Below are 8,038 nucleotides of genomic sequence, written 5' to 3'. Positions count from 1 at the left end.
TGCGCCAAAAATGACGCAATAAAGTCTAGTATTTGACGCACCCGCGGGCCTAACACCCGCAATTGCAAAAAAGTAGTCAAATTGAAAAAGACTAAACCCCAGGTAAGAAACAAATTTCTTAAAGTGTTTATATTCCCAAATATGAAACTGACAGTCTGCAGAAGGAAATACATGAACCTGACTCATGGCAAATATAAGTACAATACATATATTTAGAACTTTATATAATTGCATAAAGTGCCAAACCACAGCTGAGAGTGTCTTAAGTAATAAAAACATACTTACCAAAAGACACCCATCCACATATAGCAGATAGCCAAATCAGTACTAAAACAGTTATTAGTAGAGGTAATGGTAAATTGAGAGTATATCGTCAATCTGAAAAGGGAGGTAGGAGATGAATCTCTACGACCGATAACAGAGAACCTATGAAATAGACCCCCGTTAGGGAAATCATCATATTCAAATAAGTGATACTCCCTTCATGTCCTTCTGACATTCACTGTACTCTGAGAGGAATCGGGCTTTAACAATGCTGAGAAGCGCATATCAACGTAGAAATCTTAGCACAAACTTACTTCACCACCTCCATAGGAGGCAAAGTTTGTAAAACTGAATTGTGGGTGTGGTGAGGGGTGTATTTATAGGCATTTTGAGGTTTGGGAAACGTTGCCCCTCCTGGTAGGATTGTATATCCCATATGTCACTAGCTCATGGACTCTTGCCAATTGCATGAAAGAAATATATAAACAACCTTGGGGACAAATAGGAGATGTTTTGAAACATGTAAATAATAAACATAAGGCTATTTCACTCATTGTCCCACAGCTACATTTGAAGTGTGTGTATTTGAGCACCTATAATCTGACACACATTTTACACTGATCACTGCAGATAAAGCAGGCACAATGCACACTTGTTTTGTGTGACCTGCAGTGGGGAAACCAAGGAATTCCCAATTTGCTTCTTTATCTGTGGCTGCCAGGATATAAAGCACAATAGGGAAGGCATACTACTCTCACACACAAATTGGTTATACGGCTGTGTTTTCACAAAATTACTTCTGCCTTCCCTCTCACTGACTGTTAGCTTCTCCCAGCACTTCCTGCAGAGGTCTGATGATGTCATCATCTCACTTCAGCTCCGTAGTAAGTGGGCTAGCAGGAGGAGGGGCATTGCAAGCCCTAGGTTAACTGTGAGAGCACCAGCAGGGAAATTCAACTTTATTTGTTATCTGGTTGTAAATAGAGGAGAGTAAAGAGATTAGTTGGGCCCTCCAGTGGCGGATCTCCAGGGTCCAGTGGCTGCAAATAGTTGATGCGACATTTGGGACCCTGGACGTTCCGTCACTTTTAAAATGCAAAAAAAAATATATATATAAAAAATTTTTAATCACTTCTTTTGCCCTGGGGGGCACAGCATTCCATTTGAGGGGGCATTGCCCCCAATGCCCCCCCTTAGAGCCGACCCTGCTTACATAGTGAGCGCTCCTAGCATTATTTCCTGCCGTCCTTATCTAGTAGGGCAGCGCATGCGCACATAATAATTTAATCTGGGGATAGTGCTAGGAGCGCTCACTCTGTAACATATTGGTCAGTGCTAGAAGTACATATCTGAATTTCCCAGACAGATTTTACTGGCTATACCAATAACAGAGGAAATAGTTATAATAAAAAAAGCGTTTGGCATAGGGGCAGCGAGGGAGGACCTTTGTTCGCTAGCTTGAGAGGTTAGGTAGTATGCATAATTAATGTATCACCTCCCAACATTTTGCTAGTTATTAGGGACTCACAAGGTCATAAGGGGGGCCATTGCCCTTTTGTGGGTGGGCAATTTTGAAAGGGGCAGGGTCACATGTGGATCATGGGCGGTATCATGGGAGTGTTCTGTGGAGGATGGGCGTGTCTTGGCAGAATGTGGGCGTGCCTGGTTGGTCTATAGGCGGAGCTAAGAGAAATTCTGCAAATAGGGACATATGGCTGTCTCACAGGGACAGAGCTCAGAATTAGGGATTGTCCTTCTCATAAAGAGACAGTTGAGAGGTCTGGGGTCTCCAGATTTACAATTTTCATGTTTTGTATTTAAAAAAAAGTGGTTTACCGTCCCTTAAAAACAAAAAACAAAAAAAAAAACGTGTTCTGGTAATAACATTTCAGTTCTATCATTTCACTAAATAAATATATAAAACATATTTTAGCTGAATAGAAAAAGGCAGTTTAACAAAATTGTAGGAGTTTTCATACCAACCAATCAGCATCAATATACAGAGCATTACGTTTACAAACCTGATTTTCAGTTTTCAGCTTAATTGTAAAATGTTGTACCTTAAAGGGACAATAAAGTCAAAATTAAACTTTCATGATTCAGCTAGAACATACAGTTTTAAGCAACTTCCAAATTTACGTCTATTATCTATTATGTTTTGTTCCTTTGGTATCCTTTGTTGAAAAGCATACCTAGGTAAGATCAGGAGCAGCAATGCCTGTTGTCATTGGCTCACCAGATATGTACCGCTAGCTCCCAGTAATACAGTGCTGTTCTAGAGCTGATATTATATACAAACAGTGCATTACTGGATCTAGCTACTGATTGGTGGATGCACATATATGTCTCTTGTCATTGGCTTAGATGTGACACTGCTGGGTACCACAGTAGCTGGGTTACTACTGACTATGATATTTATTGCTGTTGTGGCTGCAGCTCTCTTTAGAGCCCTTCTCTTGTTTTATCTGATTACAGGTGCTGGTTGGTGAATCTCCTCCTCTTCATACTGGGCGCCGCCATCTTGGAGCATACGTGTTCTCTACGACATTCACAGATCAGTCATGTGACGTAATTCCGCTGTATTGTGCGCACTGGTTCAGCGTACACAAGACGGAGCAGCAGGGGAAGATTCTTGCTGTTTTTAGATACAGTTTAAAAGTTACATAAGATAAAAAGGCCACATGAATAATATCGAGCAATAAGGTAAATCTCCTGCCTTGTACTGTGTGCACTAACCGAAATGCGTAGCACCTCAGCTGTCCAACATCCCTGAGTGGTAATAACCATGCAATGCATTGTAATAATCTCATCTGTTCTGAAGTGTTAACTTGCATACCTGACAGTAAAAATCAGACGTTCGGTTTATTTTAGAGTTGTTCCATACCTTTCATACTGTCCCCATTTTACCCGGACAGTCCTATCCCCCACTGTGTTATCAGCTTGGTACAGGGGCAGAACTACCATTGGCACAGCCCAAGTGCTGGGGGGGGGGTACCTATAGTGTGGTCACTATCTGTGTATAGATGATCTTAATCATAATACTGTGCAGCGTGCTCATTATCAGTGTATAGATACTCACATCATTATACAGTACAGTGTGCTCATTATCAGTGTATAGATACTCACATCATTATACAGTGCAGTGTGCTCATTATCAGTGTATAGATACTCACATCATTATACAGTGCAGCGTGCTCATTATCAGTGTATAGATACTCACATCATTATACAGTGCAGCATGCTCATTGTCAGTGTATAGATACTCACATCATTATACAGTGCAGTGTGCTCATTATCAGTATATAGATACTCACATCATTATACAGTGCAGCGTGCTCATCAGTGTATAGATACTCATATCATTATACTGTACACTGTGCTCATTATTAGTGTATAGATACTCACATCATTATACAGTGCAGTGTGCTAATTATCAGTGTATAGATACTCACATAATTATACAATGCAGTGTGCTCATTATCAGTGTATAGATACTCACATCATTATACAGTACAGTGTGCTCATTATCAGTGTATAGATACTCACATCATTATACAGTGGAGCGTGCTCATTATCAGTGTGTAGATACTCACATCATTATACAGTGCAGTGTGCTCATTATCAGTATATAGATACTCACATCATTATACAGTGCAGCGTGCTCATTATCAGTATATAGATACTCACATCATTATACAGTGCAGTGTGCTCATTATCAGTATATAGATACTCACATCATTATACAGTGCAGTGTGCTCATTATCAGTATAGAGATACTCACATCATTATACAGTGCAGCGTGCTCATTATCAGTGTATAGATACTCATATCATTATACTGTACACTGTGCTCATTATCAGTGTATAGATACTCACATCATTATACAATGCAGTGTGCTCATTATCAGTGTATAGATACTCACATCATTATACAGTACAGTGTGCTCATTATCAGTGTATAGATACTCACATCATTATACAGTGCAGCGTGCTCATTATCAGTGTATAGATACTCATATCATTATACAGTACAGTGTGCTCATTATCAGTGTATAGATACTCACATCATTATACAGTGCAGTGTGCTCATTATCAGTGTATAGATACACACATTATTATACAGTACAGTGTGCTCATTATCAGTGTATAGATACTCACATCATTATACAGTACAGTATGCTCATCATCAGTGTATAGATACTCACATCATTATACAGTGCAGCATGCTCATTATCAGTGTACAGATACTCACATCATTATACAGTGTGGTGTGCTCATTTTCAGTGTATAGATACTCACATTGTTATACAGTACAGCGTGCTCATTATCAGTGTATAGATACTCACATCATTATACAGTGTAGTGTGCTCATTATAAAGTGCAGCATGCTCATTATCAGTGTATAGATACTCACATCATTATACAGTGCAGTGTGCTCATTATCAGTGTATAGATACTCACATCATTAAAAAGTGCAGTGTGCTCATTATCAGTGTATAGATACTCACACCATTATACAGTGCAGTGTCATTATCAGTGTATAGATACTCACATCATTATACAGTGCAGTGTGCTCATTATCAGTGTATAGATACTCACATCATTATACAGTACAGTGTGCTCATTATCAGTGTATAGATACTCACATCATTATACAGTGCAGCGTGCTCATTATCAGTGTATAGATACTTACATCATTATACAGTACAGCATGCTCATTATCAGTGTATAGATACTCACATCAATATACAGTGCAGCATGCTCATTATCAGTGTATAGATACTCACATCATTATACAGTGCAGTGTGCTCATTATCAGTGTATAGATACTCACATCATTATAAAGTGCAGCGTGCTCATTATCAGTGTATAGATACTCACATCATTATACAGTGCAGTGTGCTCATTATCAGTATATAGATACTCACATCATTATACAGTGCAGCGTGCTCATTATCAGTGTATAGATACTCACATCATTATACAGTACAGCGTGCTCATTATCAGTGTATAGATACTAACATCATTATACAGTACTGTGTGCTCATTATCAGTGTATAGATACTCACATCATTATACAGTACTGTGTGCTCATTATCAGTGTATAGATACTCACATCTTTATATAGTGCAGTGTGCTCATTATCAGTGTATAGATACTCACATCATTATACAGTGCAGTGTGCTCATTATCAGTGTATAGATACTCACATCATTATACAGTGCAGCGTGCTCATTATCAGTGTATAGATACTCACATCATTATAAAGTGCAGCGTGCTCATTATCAGTGTATAGATACTCACATCATTATACAGTGCAGTGTACTCATTATCAGTGTATAGATACTCACATCATTATAAAGTGCAGCATGCTCATTATCAGTGTATAGATACTCACATCATTATACAGTGCAGCGTGGTCATTATCAGTGTATAGATACTCACATCATTATACAGTGCAGCGTGCTCATTATCAGTGTATAGATACTCACATCATTATAAAGTGCAGCATGCTCATTATCAGTGTATAGATACTCACATCATTATACAGTGCAGTGTGCTCATTATCAGTGTATAGATACTCACATCATTATAAAGTGCAGTGTGCTCATTATCAGTGTATAGATACTCACACCATTATATAGTGCAGTGTCATTATCAGTGTATAGATACTCACATCATTATACAGTGCAGCGTGCTCATTATAAGTGTATAGATACTCACATCATTATACAGTACAGCGTGCTCATTATCAGTGTATAGATACTCACATCATTATACAGTACAGCGTGCTCATTATCAGTGTATAGATACTCACATCATTATACAGTATAGTGTGCTTATTATCAGTGTATAGATACTCACATTATTATAAAGTGCAGCATGCTCATTATCAGTGTATAGATACTCACATCATTATAAAGTGCAGTGTGCTCATTATCAGTGTATAGATACTCACATCATTATACAGTGTAGTGTGCTCATTATCAGTGTATAGATACTCACATCATTATACAGTACAGTGTGCTCTTTATCAGTGTATAGATACTCACATCATTATACAGTGCAGCGTGCTCATTATCAGTGTATAGATACTCACATCATTATACAGTGCAGTGTGCTCATTATCAGTGTATAGATACTCACATCATTATACAGTGCAGCGTGCTCATTATCAGTGTATAGATACTCACATCATTATACAGTACAGCGTGCTCATTATCAGTGTATAGATACTCACATAATTATACAGTACTGTGTGCTCATTATCAGTCTATAGATACTCACATCTTTATATAGTGCAGTGTGCTCATTATCAGTGTATAGATACTCATATCGTTATACAGTACAGTGTGCTCATTATCAGTGTATAGACACTCACATCATTATACAGTACAGTGTGCTCATTATCAGAGTATAGATACTCACATCATTATACAGTGCAGTGTGCTCATTATCAGTGTATAGATACTCACATCATTATACAGTGCAGCGCGCTCATTATCAGTGTATAGATACTCACATCATTATAAAGTGCAGCGTGCTCATTATCAGTGTATAGATACTCACATCATTATACAGTGCAGTGTGCTCATTATCAGTGTATAGATACTCACATCATTATAAAGTGCAGCATGCTCATTATCAGTGTATAGATACTCACATCATTATACAGTGCAGCGTGCTCATTATCAGTGTATAGATACTCACATCATTATAAAGTGCAGCGTGCTCATTATCAGTGTATAGATACTCACATCATTATACAGTGCAGTGTGCTCATTATCAGTGTATAGATACTCACATCATTATAAAGTGCAGTGTGCTCATTATCAGTATATAGATACTCACACCATTATACAGTGCAGTGTCATTATCAGTGTATAGATACTCACATCATTATACAGTGCAGTGTGCTCATTATCAGTGTATAGATACTCACATCATTATACAGTACAGTGTGCTCATTATGTGTGTATAGATACTCACATCATTATACAGTGCAGTGTGCTCATTATCAGTGTATAGATACTCACACCATTATACAATGCAGTGTGCTCATTATCAGTGTATAGATACTCACATCATTATACAGTACAGTGTGCTCATTATCAGTGTATAGATACTCACATCATTATACAGTGCAGCGTGCTCATTATCAGTGTATAGATACTCATATCATTATACAGTACAGTGTGCTCATTATCAGTGTATAGATACTCACATCATTATACAGTACAGTGTGCTCATTATCAGTGTATAGATACTCACATCATTATACAGTGCAGCGTGCTCATTATCAGTGTGTAGATACTCACATCATTATACAGTGCAGTGTGCTCATTATCAGTATATAGATACTCACATCATTATACAGTGCAGCGTGCTCATTATCAGTGTATAGATACTCATATCATTATACTGTACACTGTGCTCATTATCAGTGTATAGATGCTCACATCATTATACAGTGCAGTGTGCTAATTATCAGTGTATAGATACTCACATCATTATACAATGCAGTGTGCTCATTATCAGTGTATAGATACTCACATCATTATACAGTACAGTGTGCTCATTATCAGTGTATAGATACTCACATCATTATACAGTGCAGCGTGCTCATTATCAGTGTATAGATACTCATATCATTATACAGTACAGTGTGCTCATTATCAGTGTATAGATACTCACATCATTATACAGTGCAGTGTGCTCATTATCAGTGTATAGATACTCACATCATTATACAGTGCAGCGTGCTCATTATCAGT

Source organism: Bombina bombina, chromosome 7 (assembly GCF_027579735.1).
Source record: "Bombina bombina isolate aBomBom1 chromosome 7, aBomBom1.pri, whole genome shotgun sequence".
NCBI lineage: Eukaryota > Metazoa > Chordata > Amphibia > Anura > Bombinatoridae > Bombina > Bombina bombina.
The sequence above is the reverse complement of the archived record's forward strand: the minus strand, read 5'-3'. Positions refer to the sequence as shown.